A 13,546-nucleotide genomic window follows, 5' to 3' on the forward strand; every position below is an offset into this window, starting at 1 on the left:
CTTTCAGCTGCAGTTCTTGGGGTCCGGCGCCACTCCGTTCCTCCTCTTTCACTTTAACGGCAAGAGAGTCCAGTGTGAGGTGTGAAATCCTCACGGGGCAGCTCATTGTGAATGGGGGAAAAAAAAACGGAATGAAAAACGGACACTCTTTGGAAAAACCAAAGAGCTGACTTTGTGCGAATTTGTCAGCGATCGAGATTTCGACAGGGCAGTGGCATTTGTTGTAGGGAAAAGCAGAAGCACAGAGGAAGAAGAAGCAGGAAGAGAGACACACTCCGTTGTTATTGGTAGCCAACGCAGCGTCTCATGCCAGAGAAGTTTAGCATTACCGGTACAGGGTTTAGAGTCTGCATTCCAGACCTGTAACTGATACTCCGCAAACAAGCAAAGCTGTTGTAAAGGATCGCTCTGGTGTGCCCCAGACATTGTTCACCTGACAATTCAACATGCCTCAGAGGGGATAAATCCCTAGGGATCCGCGATTTCATTTCAGCTTTATTGTTAACATGGAGCCTTTGGCCAAAAGGAAGAACAGGCTTATGTCTTCACTGAAATAAAGTTTTCCAGACCAGTTCCAGCTTGCCTCACTTGTGCCTTTACAACACAGCATAGACCAGGACTGAGATCCCGGGTTGTTGGCTTGGATTTTTAATTTTACCCACTGTTTCACAAAATGAAATTCTGCCACGAGTCATTTTTCACACATGCTGTAACAGAGAGCCCCAATCCAGTAAATTACAGGTCACCTGCATTCACCTATTTCCAGAGACTGTATTAATTTGAATGCCTGACACCAACGTACAAGGATAAGCAAACACTGTAGAAGTAGCAAATTAAATTCAAAAAGATTAATATAAAATTCAAGACTGGGCAAGCGCCTGGCGGATGACTATCAATGTAGACAAGTGCTTACAAGTAAAACAAAAACTTAAACTATTTATACAAAATGAGATATTGAGATAGAAGGGACTATTTATGAAAAAAGGCTTTTTTGGGTCGTCGTTTTAGTCTTCTAGACAATGTGTAGTAGAAATAAAAAGGCAAACAAAATGTCATAGAGAAAATAATGGAATTTAAATTTAAGGGAAGTTGTGTTAAAATTGTATAACGCAGTGGTGAGGCCTCATATAAAATATTGTGTATGATTTTGGTCACCACCTTTAAAAAAGACATCCCAGCTCTGGAATCAGTCCAGAATGGAGCAACCAATACGTTCTGGGGCTACACCAATACGTCCACTACACGGACAGATTGAAAGAATTGGACATTGTTAGTCTTGAACAAGGGAGAACTATGATGGGACCTGATACAAATTTTCAGAATCTCATAGATCTTTGAAGCTCTAGAGGATTTGGAATATTCCTATCAGGTCAACACGAGTGACTTCTTCAGAACGAATGGGGAAACACAAACCAAAGGCCAGAAGTAAAAAACTACGTGGAAGTGAGTTTAAAATCAAGAACAGGAGGCGATTACCAGGTGGGTTGTGGGAGTTATGGAACAAAATACCCAGCTATTTTGTTGAAGCCTATACTCTGGCTTCCTTCAAGAACCAGCTGGATGAGATGCTTGGATCAGTTAAGCCTTGAACTTGTGCCAAAAGCCTTCCTCTCGCTTAGAACTGTTCTGACAATCCTTAATGGTATCCAAATGACTTAACATTAATGCATTGCCTCATCGATCAATTAATCACACTTGAACTGTTGCAGGTCCTTAAAACGTTATCAGTCCTACTGGACTGCAAAGGAACAAGTAATAGGTTTATTCCATGCTGAAAAGGTACCTGAAGAAGGCTCCACGGCAAAACGTTGTGTTTTCTTTCTTCTCTTTTCAGCATGGAATAAACCTATTACTTGTTCCTTTGCAGCCTACGCATGCTGACACAGCTCCCCACCTGAAGTCCTACTGGACTGTCCACGATGAGGAGCAGACGACCCTGGACTTTAGATATATTATGCATATTTTCCTGCAGTTTTGCCGTTGTCGTCATCATCATCACATCTGTGGCTCCACCGTAATCCAGTCTTATCCAGCCCGAGTGATATCCGACTGATGTTTTATCTCTTCACTCTGGTACAGAGGAGGGGACGGGCCCAGTGATAAACCGACTCAGGAAGCAGGTTGATGTTGGGCTTGTCCAGTTCTTGATCAATGCTGCCAGAGGTAACGTACGAAATGTCTGTAGCCTTCAGGCCAGAGCAATCACAGCTGCTCTGTGAGGAAGAGCTATTCTATCTGTCTATTTCAACACCACCTAGTCCAGTACAGTGGTGCAGTCACTGGACGGCTTCTTGGATGGGACACCAGTCCATCACAGAGCAAGAGTTACTATTGACCAGGTGTTCTCCATTCATCCTGGTTCTGGAGGGTCACACACCTGCTCCAATGAAGTTCTCTTTTATGCAGTTGAACCTCTAACCCTTTGGGACCAGGAATGGAAACCACCATTTCAAGCAACAGGTGGAGCACTGATTGGCTAGCTCACTTTAACAAGCAAAGTAAAACAAGCTTTGCTTTTGGAACCAGGGTCAGGGTTTCAGCTATGGCCATTGCATGTATGAGGTCCCAGGTCCAATCTCTGGTATCTCCAGGTCCTTTTTTCAGATAAACCGAATGGCTACTGTGATTTGTAATGTTTTGTCAAACAATGGCAGGGATTTCCTGAGTGCTGGGCTCATACATGAGCCCAAATTGTACACTTCTCATGAACCGGGCCAATGTTTAAGGTAGAAATAGATTTGGGCTTTCGCTTTTGGCCAATCATTTTACACACAGTTCCAACAGCAGGGAGGTGTGTGTTCTGTTTCAAACCAAAACCGTGTCCCATCGCTTTGCCTTTAGCTCAATACTGTGGATCCTTTAGACTGTCCCGTACGATAACCTGTTGAATGTTGCGAAAGGGTCTTGACTCAGACCGTTTCACTATTTGCTATTCAATGACAAATATCTCTCGGCTTTCACTCTCCCTCTCTCTTTGTGCAGATCCTGGATGTCAGACCTGTGAGCCAGGAGGGGTTTGGGTGTGCCTCAGCCAGGTAGAGGCGGAGAGGCCTGAACGCTGCCCCCATCCCTCCCTGTGAGCAGTCACAGCCACAAGGCATCTGAAAAATGGGGCGTTGTCTCGACACACCTAGATGAAACAGCTGCTGTTTCAGGGCTTCTGCAGTTCCCGCAGCGGGGTTGTTACCTGAAGAAATAGTTTGGTTTCTCCATCTGTAAATACCCACCCTAATTCCTCCTTTACTCTTTTATACTCTTTAAGGAAAAGCCCACACCAGAACCACTGAGGCTCACTGGGCCAGAGCTCATCCTGGATTCCACAGCGTTTCCACAGAGAAGAGCCCCCGCTGGGTGGGACCGTGGTCCGCGCTATACTACATACATGATTATTACCATGTACAGAGGAAACCCAGCCTCACGTCCATGTGCGACAAGGACAAGTAAAAATAATACTTTACCCAAAGGGCTGTGGGAGTATGGAACAAGCAACCCAGCCACATCGTTGAAACTGAAACGCTTCACCTCCCCCAGGAAATGACTGGAAGAGTTCCTTGGAGACACTCAGGGGATGAAAGGCTTCCTCTGGTTTGTACAGCAACTGTTCTTCCGGTTTTCATCATTCACATTTACGGGTAACGTAACGTATATGTTCAACGACTACCGGCTTCCCAGGGTGAAATAAGAAAAAAACATATTCTGTTTAATTCTGAGGATTGTGGCTAGAAGTATACATTCATACATACTGTCCCCCAAGCCCATCTACATTGTATGGGTGACAGGGCCTTCTCCTGTTATGCCCCCAAGCTCTGGAACTCTCTCCCCAAGGATATCAGAGAGTCACCTTCTCTAAACTCCTTCAAATCCAGACTCAAAATCTCTTCTTCAGAAAAGCCTTTACTGAACTGGTTCCATTCTTCACCCCTCTGCTTTTCTTAGTACCACCATCCACGGTCTCCTATATATATTGTAACTGTGTTATATCTTGTGTATTCTTCTTATTTATCGTTGTTGTTGTCATCCTGTAAAGCGCTTTGAGAAGCCACCTTTAAAGGCGCTATATAAAATAAAGTTTATTATTATATTATTACAGAAGCCAGTTAACCTGCCAGTGTGTCTCTGGAGACCCAGAATAAACCCCTGAACTCGGGGAGAACGTACAAGCTCCACGCAGATAGCACCCTAAGAATCGAACCCAGGGCCACCGTGCTGCCCATATTACAAAATACATTTCTGTTAATTTTTCATAGAGATCTCTTTAATTCCGTGAAATAATATGAGCTGAAGTCGTATGTGAGAACAGGATGTTGTGGAAAGGTATTATACGCACAAACATCACCGGCATTTCGCTGAGATAAGAGATAACGCTGACCTCTGTTCTGTCTTGTCTTGGGCACCTCCCTTGTTCCATTATTCTCAGCCTCAAGAAACACAAATATGTACCGTGGATTATATATTTGCTTACTTTAATTGCATCAAACGGCCCTCTAATGCAGGAAGAAAAAAAAAAACCTTTGCAAAGTCCAGCAATCAATACATTGATTTTTGCAGGGCAGGAGGATTTATGCTGCCACAGACACTGCTGGTGTAAGCAGGTCTGCTTTGACCCGTGTTCAAACCACTCAGCAGAAATGTTAAGCTAACACTCTTGTAGTCAGCCCTCATCTCTGCCCCTCCCCACCCCCGTCCCCCGTCAAGATGTGCCTCTAAAACACAAGCCTACGCATCAACAATCAGAGAAGAGGTGTGCTCGTCACTGCACAGACCTGACTCTTCACACCGGCTCGCGATAGCCAGGAACTGCCATTCACTCTGATGGCTTTCTAAGGAAACACACAATGAAATGTATCAGAACTGGTAACTGCAAAGGGATAAGTGATAGGTTTATTCCACGCTGAAAAAAAAGAAGAAAGAAAACACAACGTTTCGGCTCTTCACCTCACACCTGAAGAAGGCTCCACGGCTGAAACGTTGTGTTTTCTTTCTTCTCTTTTCAGCAAGGAATAAACCTATTACTTGTCCCTTTGCAGCCCATGCATGCTGACGCGGCTCCCCACCTGAATAACTGATAATGATAATGTTGCTTTATTAGCCCTATACAATTTCTTGCATTAGGAATTCATCTTTTCACATACCCCAGCTTGCTCTCCTTTAGACACACAGACAGGGAGAGAGAAGCTGGGGGTCAGAGCGCAGGGTCAGCCATTGTACAGCACCCCTGGAGCAGTTGGGGTTGAGGGCCTTGCTCAGGGGCCCAACGGAGTAGGATTCCTCTGCCAGCCACAGGCGCAGATCCTTAGCCACAGAGCCCCCACTCCGCCTAGTAACTGGTAACTGGTAACTGCTGCCCTGTTCAGCTAGAAGTGCTGATTTACAACATGTTACAATATAGCATATCGAAAAAAAATATAAAGCTCTTGATAGAGTTCTGGGATTGTGAACACAATACTTTTAGACCTCGCATTCCGCACTACAGGCAGTAAAATCTTCCCCTCATGAGAGCTGAGACGGGGGTTGTCTTTCTGCGTTACTGATCCGACCAGGGAGCAGCAGTCCAAAGAGGGGAAGGACAGAGGAAGGTCTCGCCATTACGAATAAGAGCAAGCAGCAACAGCCTGATAATTCATTGACCTGCAAGCCGCGAAAAAGATAGATTCCTCACTCGGGCTTAGCCTCGTCTTGTCCATTAGTGCAGGGGGGTGTCTCTCTGAGACATGAGGACCCCGAGTGGGGAAGAAAGACAGAAGCTGGGCTTCAGACTCCAGCCTGCAGGGGGGAATAGTACAGAAAAACTCCTCAAGGTTTTTTGGTCACTGGAGGGCGATGTCCTCAACAGGGGACAATTGTGTCCTTCTGCTCAACAGAGCTCCCGGGTCTCAGCGCTGGCAAACTGGAGTCTCTTCTGGGTGTACGACACTGAAAAGGAGTTTCTGCCTCTTATAGCTATAAGAGAGCGAAGGGAATTACTGACGATGGGGGGCCAAGGAAGACAAGGCAGCGTGGATCCGATTTCAGGATCGTTTTTTATCCAGTTTTCACCTTCTTCGGCCAGGTTCATCTAGTGAATGCAGACAGTGCCTTGTCTGCCGTTGCTGTCCACTGGCTGTGTAAGAGAACAGCCGCAGTACGGCTCTATGCAGTATCACATGGGCTGTAAAATACAGAGAACTGTGGTGTTTTACTTACACTGGGTATGGCTCCTGCTGACAGTTCTAGATAGAAATTATACTGAATAGAAGTGGATAACAGACAAATTGTTGGACGTCAGTTATTGTTTCTGTCTCGTGGTTCTTGGGCCCGGGGCTCAGTTCCAGACTGGGCATCCTGTGGTAAGGGGGTTTGCACGGTCCCTCCGGCCACGCGGGCTTTCTCAAGATGCCCAGGTGTCTCCCCAGCTCGGGAAGAAATGCTGGGTGGGTGAACTGACGCCTCTGAGTTGCATGTGTGTGTGTCCAGCAATGGACTGGCATCCTAAATGGGTCTAGGGCTCTGCAGTGGGCGCTGTGCTTCCAGCATGGGCTCCCGGCTGCCAGGAGGGGTCAGCTGTCTGACAAGGGGTGGATGGAATTTTGAAGCGAACGGAAACAGAAGCCACAGGTTCCGCAGAGCCCATTGTCTCGGCTTGTGAGAGGCTACCGGCATGGACAATAAACAAGGTTTCAGTCTTCATTTATAAATATACAGGAGGTATTAGGATCTGTCACTGGCGGGTGTATCCAGAGTATTTTTAAACATCTGTCTTTTATAAAATCTTCCTATCTGTTTTTTACGGGTCAGCCGTTACACATTGATGAAAACCCGACAGGCAGGTTTTATTTACTTTGCTGAGAGTGTTTGTTACCAAAAGCTGCATGAGACCCTTAATGTTTACTCGCTGGCCTGGTCAGACTAGCAGCTGCCACACAAAGCTGATGTGCTTTTGTTGTGTGTTCTTTGTTACGAGGAGGGATAGAGCCTGTCAGCGCCTGGCCTGGGCTTTCGTTTTCGGTTTTCCTCTGCGTCGCTGAGCGATGCCTTGTCGAGCCAGAGACCCGAAGCTGTGACCACCCAGCTGTCTCCCTGAGACTTTCTTCCATTGGTGCTGGCAGGCAGGACTGGTTTCAAGAGGGCAGTCCCACCAGACACACCTGCTGTATTACATGGTTTATTCCACGGTCAGTCTTCTCCTCTTACTATCATTATATTTTTGGAAAATGAGATAAGTACTTGTAGTAGTAATACGAGCATTAGTGGCAGAACCAGTAGTAGTAGCAGTAATAGCAGCATTAGCAGGAGTATTAATAGAAGTAGCAGCTGTACTAGCAGTAGCAGTAACAGCAGTAGTATTAGTAGCAGTGGTAGTAGTTGTAGTAGCAGTAGCAGCAGGTGGGATAGTTTTTATGCCAATATACCTTTCAGGACACAACTTCCTAAGAACAGAAGAGCAGTTACAAGCAAGAGGAGGTCATTCGACCCATCTAGCTCATTTCGGTGTTAGTAGTTAATTGTTCCAAGGGTCTCTATCAGTCGTTTATTGAAAGACACCACCAGGATATCAGCTGCAACCACATGGCTAGGTAGCTTGTTCCATTCTCCCACAAGACTTTGTGTAAAGAAGCACCTGCTGCTGTTTTAAATGCACCTCCACGGAGTTTGCACATGTGCGCTCTCTGGTCTCTCTGGCTCGTGTTGCGCTGTTCATTCGGTAGAGCTCTGCTAGATTGATTTCATCAGTGCCTGCCGGCGGTGTTGTCGCTTCACTGCGTTCAACAGCTCTGGTGCTATTTCCGGCCACAGAAACGAAGCTGTGACTGTAGAAGCCAATTAAACACTTCTACAGGAACGGTAATAAGGATGGCATTGATCTGGTCACCGGCAGAGGACTGATCACTTCCTACGTTTTCTTTTGCAGACTTTGGGAATCAGCCTGCAGACCAGTATGGAACTCTTCTGGGAACTGGGATTCTGGAATGTGCTCCAGAGTCCAGAACACCTCTGAGGACTCCAAAACTCTCTAATAATATCCAGCTGGTGTAACTTCTGCTGGTTTAAACAATAACATAAAATACACTACTACTATTAAGTCTATTTTTTTTTCTGGCAGAATACGTTGTGAGATTGTCAGTTTTTGTAAGTGAGAAGCTACAATCATGTCTGATGACACAGGACCCATGTAGGGCGTTTCTTTAGTGATCAGTGAAGGAAATACTACTTCGTGAACTGTATGTGTGTGTGTGTTTTTTTTATTCTATAAGATATAATGCTGTTGGAATGCTAGTTCCAAACAAATGTGGTTTGTTTGCTCTAATTTGTATTTCAACGGTTTCCTGCGTCTACAATGCTGAGAAAGAAGGCCCCCATGTAATGCTGTCCCAATAATCAACAGGACTTTCTCCCCAGAACGTTATCAGCTATGAGTTTCCGTTGGGGCCTGCAGGTTAATTGTTAATATTTAATCTTCGGAACAGCGGCGATCACCAGCCAGTTCTCAGGAAAGATCAGCCAGGGCTGGCGATCATAGTCCGCTTGCTCGATACTGGTGACATTGCCACATTACAGACGAAACATCACAGCCAGATAAGTGTCCCGAAGCAGAACAGGTCGACCGCTGTGTCAGAGTCGTTCTCAAAAACAGATTCTGTACGCTTCAGTTCTTCGGGAGTCCTTTTTTTTCCGGCACTCTTGGTTGTTCTGTCTGTACCTATCCGTGGAGTCTCCAGAGTTGTTTAACAGTCTGTCGTTTGGTGCCTGGGAAAATGTTAATCATCTCAATTCTGTCTGAGCCAATCGTGTCTCTTTTGCACTCCCATAAAGCTGTCTAAAATGATGCATGGGAATTTGCTCTCACAATGTTTACGCTTAAGTTCTGGAACTCAGGTCTAGTATTCATGGATATATGGTTGATAACTGCTAAATTGTTTTAATGTGTTTTATTTTCTTTTTCTGCGTCATTAGAGTCCTGGGGGCTGGGAGAAAAGGCGCATTTCTCATTTTCATCTGTTATGTCCTTTATGTGTTTCATGTGATCTGATTATATGAGTTTAAACATAATTACGTGGAAACCACTGCCAGTCGAGCAAATGGGCAGAAGGGGCAGGGAGGAGAAACAGGGAGGCAGTTGTAAAAAGAGACTAATTGGTTCATTTGCTGCCCTTCGAAATCTGGCATAAAAAGAGATAAAACACACATCTCACAAAAGAAGCATTAGAGCTCAACAATGATGTCATCCGTAATTATATTTTCTCATTTGTGTCTCGGGACTTGTTCAGTTATCTCTTGAGTAAATGAAAATATCGTACTTATTTACTAATGTAAAGGACCAAGGCGATGCTGTTTGATATCTCAAAATCAGTGAGATTCCACACCCACATTTAGAGTATATATAACATTTTCAGGGGTGGCATAACAGCGCGGTGTTTAGCATCTGTGCCTCGCAGTGCTGGGGCCCTGGATTCAGTTCCTGAGGAGCTATCTGTGTGGAGTTTGCACGTTCTCCCCAGATTCGTGTGGGTTTCTTCCCGGTGCTCTGATTTCCTCCCACAGTCCAAAGGCATACTGGCGGGTTAGTGGGCTTCTGGGAAAATCGGCCCTGGTGTGAGTGGGTGCGCGTCTGTGTTTGTTGCGTCAATGTGTGGATTGCTGGCCCATTCCGGGTGTGTCCTGCCTTCTGCCTGTTGCTCGCTGGGATAGGCTCCCCCGCAACCCCAGATAGGAAACAAAGCGGTCAGAAAATAGATGGACGGATGGATTAATCTTTGGTTTAGGTCACAAGGTCTGCTGTCTTTATGTGTGCAAGTGTGACTGTTGTGGTTCCGCACGGCCTCATGCCCTCTGCCACCCCATTCCGTCCTGCAACGCCTGGGGAGCGAACCCAGGGCTCCAGCATAACACAACAGGGAACCAGCCGCATGAGCTAAAGGAGACCTCCCCCAGCCCAGACGGCTGAGGTCCCCGCTACGCGCAGTGAGGGACGATGACGTCACCGTATCCGAACTAGGTCCGCTACACAAGCCTTTAGGGCCACCATGATGTTGGGTAAATAGACATTCCTTTTCTGCGCCTCTCACCTGAAGGGTGCCTTGGCCATGTTCATGTTTCAGAGCGAAGCACTACAGTTGCAAAAAGACCGGCCAAGCACATGTTGCAGGAGAGTGGGAACGGTGTGTTTTTCACCCATCCTACGGGAATGCCATTTGTTCCTCTGCCTACTAACCGGCTGCCAGGATCAGAAAATCGCCGAGATAGCTTTTTTTTTTTCCTCGCTATGTGTTCTGCAAACCAAACCCTGATCCTTTACAAACGAATCTGAAACTAAACGTGGACGCATTGATTCTTATGTCTCTGCCTTTGGTACTGCTGTGTCTGTGACACTCATATCACTGCGCTGTGGAAAGTACGTACAAAGCATTGCAGTGCTCCACTCACTTGAGGTTGCCATGGCTGCGCACTGCTATGGTAATAACTTAAGAGGAAGAGGTCTTTGTTGGTATCAGCGCTGCTCCTTTTCAGATTTTTTTAAAGACGGTCGTCTGAGTGGATGAATGCCCCTTTGCTTCGGTTTGACGGTAAAAATATAATGGCTCTCTAAAAGGGGCGACCTCTCTGAGAGCAAAATGGAAAAAAGGCCTCTCACCAGAGGGTGGCAGGAGTTCATGTTGGATCGTGGCAGCACAAATCGCCACCTCCTGGCAGCTGGCGAATCCGAACTTGAAGACTCACGAAATACGCACCCCACAACTTATTTTTATTATTTGACTGACACCTGTAGCCCACACGAACAAAGTTTATACAGCCTGGAATTTTACCTTGCTTACCTTGTGACATACTGTACCTGGCTTGAGGTTACCACACGATTGCCCCATCTAGAGTTTTTGCACCTCCAACAGCCCTAGCTGCCTACCAGCAGCCACATCACCCTGCAACTCACAACTGGCAGCCCACTGAAGCTCAGCAAGTGTGAGCCTGGTCAGTCCCTGGATGGGAGACCTCCTGGGAAAAACTAAAGTTGCTGCTGGAAGAGGTGTTAGTGGGGCCAGTAGGGGGTGCTCACCCTGTGGTCCATGTGGGTCCTAATGCCCCAGTATAGTGATGGGCACTATACTGTAAAAAAGCACCTTCCTTTGGATGAGACATAAAACTGAGGTCCTGACCCTCTGTGGTCATTAAAAATCTCAGGGTTTCTTGAAAACAGTAGGGGTATTACCCCAGTGTCCTGGCCAAATTCGCCATTGGCCTTTACCAATGACAGTCAGTTTGTGATTTTGAATTTTACCATTTCATTTTGCCACTGTCAAGAGGAGAACCTCCTGCCTCATCTAACAATAGGGAGATCAAAGGAGTTTCAGTCTTCATAACCCTCACCATGGCTGCCTATAAGACAGTTCTGACGTTTTTCTTCCTCCAAAGATGAAGAGTCTTACCAGTTAATCCACGTGGGCTAAATCATAATGAGTGTGGAAGGTTGGGAAAGTGTGCCTGCCATCTAAATCCTTTTGTCAAAATCTAGCATTTTATAAAGCACCATTTGAATCTTCCAAGATACAGAGTTTTGCATACAGAGTTCACTGAATAGGAGTCAAAGTTCTCTGTCAGGCAAAGCATTTCTAAATATGCTTATCTGTAATCAAAAGGGCCTCTGCCAGCAATATTATGAATGTAGTTTGGAAAGGGAATGCTTGGACTGATGTCAAGAGAACAGCAGCACATCTCACTGAGGTACATAGGGCTGACTGAGCCTTGCTCAGAATCATGAAGCCCCTAAAATGAACATTTTACACATCAAGCAGTGCTTACTACCAAGGAACCAGAGTTGTGATTCTTAGGAAGTTCTCTTTCTTTCTATCTCCTCTGAAGTCAGGAATAAAACTAACAGAAATGGAGGTTTATACAAGCAATACCTGCATATTAGAAAGGGGTTGGCAAACCTTTAATCATCCCTTTTTACGGTTGCCAAGAGACTTTTATTCCCATAAATCACTACAAAATGGATGTTCTGTTAAAAAAATTATGTTAGTCTTATTAAACAGAAAATCACAGTTTTCTCTACCACCTGTGCATACTGTTTGACAGGGACACTGGGGAACACAGGATGTCTTGCTGAATGGCTCACAATAAATGAAATCATAAAGCCCAATTAAACACCATTCTCATATACCAATAAAACATGAGTTATTAAGATTAATTTCATAGTGTTATTCATCTGTGTACTGTTCCTGCAGAGGAAATGGCAGCAAATCTGAAATCTGCAGCTTGGTTTCTTCAGATGTTCCTATAAGGAAGGCAATCACCATTTTGTTTTAAGCAACAAGTGCAGTGATTATTCTGGAGCTCTGTGCCTACAGACTGAGCTATCGTGACGCGTGGGTCAAGGGGAGAGCGTTTAATCAAACTGTTCTGCAATGTGATTATCAAAACCAACGGGACCTCCTGGGTCTCATTCTGAGGCTGTGCGTCACAGGCTTTTCAAACAGTTCAGTTCAACTTGTTTGCAAAAGTATTAGTTATCATACCTCCAACACGCATCTCACCCTTCCTCAGCTAAAGCTAAAGGCAGCTTTTAAATTGTAGCTTTTTGTTTAGACTACAAAATGTTTGGAGGACAATTGGATCTGTAATGGCAGCAACCTGATCTGAATCCAGCACTGTAAGAAACAGGATATTTAAAACATGCCTCATCGGTCCACTTCTTCTTACACCCCAGGTGCTCCTTTGTCGACGAGGAGTCGAAGGGCAGGTCTGGCGCACGTGAAAACAAGCTTTATCCTGTCCCCACACTGGTGTTTTGGGATTGGTCAAGATTCCTGCTCGGCCAACAGCTAGGAGTGTAATTTAGATCTCGAGCAGGGCTAATGATTAACGTCCGACTCGGAGCTGAGCACAGGTGAGGAAATATCAGATGACAGTTTTCCTTTATGGCATGGGAGGGCTCACGAGGGGGAGGGTGGGCGTCTAACAGCGTCTAATCCAGAGAGGGTGAAGCGCTGAATAAAAGTCAGTTGTGCTCAACTGCCATTGTGCTGCTGCAGGTGCCACCTTCTCCGCAGGAAAAAAAGTGCTGACGATATTCTCAGTTCGGCTGTGTCACACAATAACTCCACAGATCCTGGAACAAGCTATTAATCACACTACTGGAAATCCTCGTAGGCAGACCTTCAGACCATAGCAGAAATGCTTTAAGCCATGAGTTTTCAAACTGGGGAAGATTCTGGATCCTTGACTATTATTCTGTATAAACTGGTGGGGATGTCCCTGTAGGATTAGCACCGGAAATGACTCCCTCGGACTGGCGTAGAGTTTCTGTGAGACCAACTTTATTACAACTATAATACAAATGTATTGTTCCTATTATCTGTTATTTAGCATGATCATTTCTCACCAAACAGCTACAACGCGGCAAAGAAAATGTAAATATATTTTTGAAAGTTACCTCCTTGAGCGAAACTCCCTCAAACCACAGTGTTTATGATTAGGAAGTACTGTATTGTTTGTCACAGGACATTGGAGTCCCACCAAACTTACTGCACCCTGGTCTTGAGGCCAGATTTGGGATTTTACCTGCTACCATCCTTGT

Source organism: Lepisosteus oculatus, chromosome 2, assembly GCF_040954835.1.
Source record: "Lepisosteus oculatus isolate fLepOcu1 chromosome 2, fLepOcu1.hap2, whole genome shotgun sequence".
Taxonomy (NCBI): Eukaryota; Metazoa; Chordata; class Actinopteri; order Semionotiformes; family Lepisosteidae; genus Lepisosteus; species Lepisosteus oculatus.